Source organism: Prionailurus bengalensis, chromosome D3, assembly GCF_016509475.1.
Source record: "Prionailurus bengalensis isolate Pbe53 chromosome D3, Fcat_Pben_1.1_paternal_pri, whole genome shotgun sequence".
Lineage (NCBI taxonomy): Eukaryota > Metazoa > Chordata > Mammalia > Carnivora > Felidae > Prionailurus > Prionailurus bengalensis.
This window is the reverse complement of record NC_057356.1, coordinates 88,448,514-88,452,433: the sequence shown is the minus strand read 5'-3', so window position 1 is coordinate 88,452,433 and position 3,920 is coordinate 88,448,514.

Genomic DNA, 3,920 nt, shown 5'->3' with positions numbered 1-3,920 from the left:
CTGTTCCAGGCAAGGGTGAAAAAAAAAAAAAAAAGGAAAAAAAAGCAATGTTAAGTCTGGAAACAGTAACATCGAAATATTATAGTGGTCTTGTTTTGCGATGCTGTGTGACTTTCCTCCCCTCAGGTAGGGCAGCGAGCTTTTACAGTGAAGTCTGAGCTCAGTGCTGAGAAGACCTTCCAAGAAAGAAGACAAAGCAGAAAATGAAACAAAACTATCCTGGACTCTGGGTCTGAAGTTCTCTCTTGTCCAGCAAGAGAGCAGGACGCAGGATTGAAAATGTGACAGGCTACTGTCTGGGAGGAGACAAGAACCCCGAGTAAGAGTCCTTGCTCCATTTTTATTAGGATCAGAAGACTTGCAAGCGTGATGGACGTGCGCAAAGAGGCAATGAAACTGAGCATTAACTCATGGGCGTGGGGAAAAGGGGGTTTTTGAAGATATGTGGTGTTAGGGGTTTAGGTCAATACAAAACAAAATCCTGGAGCTGGGCAGATGATTGTTTACAGCAGACAGGAGGCCCCACCTCTGTTTACCTAAACTGGCCTAGGGGACAAGAAAGACAGCTTGCTACCTCAGGGTCAACAAGGCACCTTTCTTTTGGTAATTAGCTCCCCTCTGGGCAACTTCGCCCTGCTGTGGTCTAAAGTCCTGTTTTCCTGTTTACCTATTTTGGTCCTTCCTTCCTGTGAAATCACCTTTCTGCCATTGGACTAAGTTGGGGGGCATTTCTGCCCTGAATACCTAATCTTGTTTACCTCATCCTGGAGGTTTTCATCCTCAGATTTCCTATTCCTATACCTTTGTCCTATACTGGGGACCTTTGCCCCATTTACCTAATCTTGTTTACCCAAACTTGGGTGTGTTCACCCTGTGACTTTCCAATTCTTTATGCCTTGTTAACCATTGGTGCAAGCTCAGGGAATTCCGAGGTTTATTCCCCACACAAAACTACAAGTCAAACTAGTGCCAAGCAGATGAGGAATGTTCTGGAGTCAAAACCATCTCTCTTCATTTGCTACGTATCAACCTTCCCGGACCATGGTCTTCATAACTTTCCCAACTGCTCACTGGGTAGGGTGCGGGGAGGGAATGAAAGGGGCTACAGGAGTCCTTTCTAATTAATCTTCCACTTATCTTTTTATGATCCACTAATATATACTAGCAAGGGGGTTCCTTAAGGTGATTATGGCTCTCTTAAGAAATTTGAAAATAAAACAAGGGATGTATAATGCTCTACACTACAAAGAAAAACTAAAAACAAGGAAAAACAGAGCAAGGAACTCTTTTTCTTTTTCTTTTTTCCTGTGTGACTTCTTTTTACTTGTATCCTAGCCATGTTTTCTGTTCCAGTGATTTCTAAACACACACGCACACACACGCACACACTCATCACCTAGGAAATTAGACCATAAGTACTTTTCTATATCATTTAAATAGTACAGATGTCGAACACAAGATTTGCCAGCATAGATGGCCATTACCTGTGAATATTTTGAGCTGAATAACTGAGGTCATTGTGAAATTTTCAAACTCTATTTATAGGCTCCCTCTTGGAAGGAAGGGCATGCAATTGGCCTTCTAGAAATCTTAGAAAAAAAGTTGTATAGACCAAAATGGCTAGCATATAAGATAAATTGGTTAATTCAAAAGGAATTGGGGAAATCATGGTTGCTATCTTTGCTACATGATTTTTTTTTTGAGTTAATTAATTTATTTTTGAGAGAGTGTGCTGGAGGGGAAGAAAAAAAGAAAGAGAGAGAGAGAGAGAGTGAGAGAGAGAGAATCCTAAGAAGGCCCTTCACTGTCAGTGCAAAGCCAAATGCAGGGCTTGAACTCATGAACCATGAGATCATGACCTGAGCCGAAATCAAGAGTCTGAACCTTAAGCAACTGAGCCTCCCAGGCGCCCCTATTACGTGATTTATACCATGAGGAAATATTGTGAAATGAATTAGAAAAAAATCAAATCTTTATTTTTAAATATGTTCAAATGTGAGGAGGTCTTTTTTTCTTTTCCTGTTTTTCTCTTCAGCCAGTAGCAATTTTGAACAATTTCATTCATCAGCTCTGCTTTAGATGATAGATCCCTCCTGACACATTGTTTTTCCTCTTTTATCTTTGTACTTCAATGCCTGGGTAAGTGACTCGATAGGACTTTATAGAGTAGCATTGCCGTGGTTACAAACAAGCTTAGGATGATTTTTTATTGAATAGGTTTGTCTTTTAATATAACAAGAGATTTTAAACTTTCATAAAACCTAATTTAGGACATGATAGAATCATAGATAAGAAGAAATGAACCTAACATAAACCTTTTTCAAGAAAATTGTCTAACATGTTGAAGGTGAAGTACTCTCATTCAAAAGCAGAGAGAGAGAGAGAGAGAGAGATTTGATAAGAGATTTGATAAAGACAACCAAGAAAGTACATGATCACCTTGCCTTAAATTATATCTTTAATAAAAATTTATAAAAATGTACCGGTTGTGAGCTGCTAATAAATATATATCAAGTACCGCTAGAACTCTAAAGTGTTTCTTGTTAAAATGTTTCAGAGAATAGCTCCACCCTGAGCCTAAAAATGGTGAATATCGAATTGCTGATTTTAGGTGATATCAGAGAGCTCTTGAATTAGGTCCTGGAACTGGACCATTTGGTGAGTAGTGCGGATTGTTTATTGATCCTTTTCTTAGAGAAGAAAGAACCACACTGGTAGGAACACTGGGAACCTGAGTGAATTGTTGTGATCTGAATATCTCTCAACAAAGGTTGTGGGCCATAACTCTGTCTTTAGTTTCCAGCTATATACATTCATGGGTTACACGTGAAAGCGTGTAAACCATTTTTCCCGTTTTGTATATTTCTTCTTGTTTTCTATCTTTTTTTTTTTTTTTTTTTTTTTTTTTATGGCTCTGGAGGAAACCAGATTCTCAGGTAGCATTCAAAGGGATGCTAAGTAAGATTCAGTCATGGTGGCAATAGAACTCTGAAGATCAGAGTTCTCAGTTCAGGCGCTTGTCCGTCGTGGACCGATATTCTAAGCGTGGGCAATTACTGTAACCATAAAACAGTATTCACAGGGAACAGTGATTAAATAGAAGGGTATGGAAGCAGTAGTGTATAAAAAATATGGCCTCATAAATTGAAGCACCATGCAAATATTAGTTGTTCTTTTATGGACAAACCAAAGGAAAACTGTGTGTTTTGCATCAGTCCCAGGCTATCCGTTTCTCCACCTTTTCTTCTTCAATCCCGATCTGCTGCCACCTGGGTCATTGACCCTGTGCTCACGTAACACTGCTCTACTTGAACGTGTTCTTGAAACCCTGAAATCCCCTCGTAACTCCAATTTCTAGCCCCTTTACACACCTATTTCCTCTGCCTCATTCTCCTTATGATCCCATGTCGCAGTGAAAATTGATCTTCCGAGCTCGTCCCAATTTCCTAGCTTCTTTTGCTCTCCCCCCGCCCCCCCCCCAAACAATCTTGTCTTTCCTTCTTGTGTGGACTCTTACACTTCCCTTTTTACAATCCTGTCTTTTCAGGGAATAGCCATGCATAAGCTGACTCCCCGCTTTCTCTGTTTCCACTGAGTGCAACGACATCAACACCTGAATGGGCTCTAAGGTCTATGGACCTGAAACACATATAGACGTCTGATTTCGTCTTCATGGTGGTGCACGGGGAGCGTATTTTCCTCCGTTAACAGGTAAGTCTGTGAGAAATTTAAGTACCTTGAATAAATTCACGGCCAATATGGGATGAATCCAGAATTTAACAGAAATCTTATTGAATTCCAATGTTCTGTGACTATATATTGCTCTGGTGGTGGAACCAGGAAGAGTTCCTATGAATTAAGGTTTGACAAAGCTTAGGGGGGCTGTTGCACAATCTGCATGTAGTTTTTCTAAACTTGCT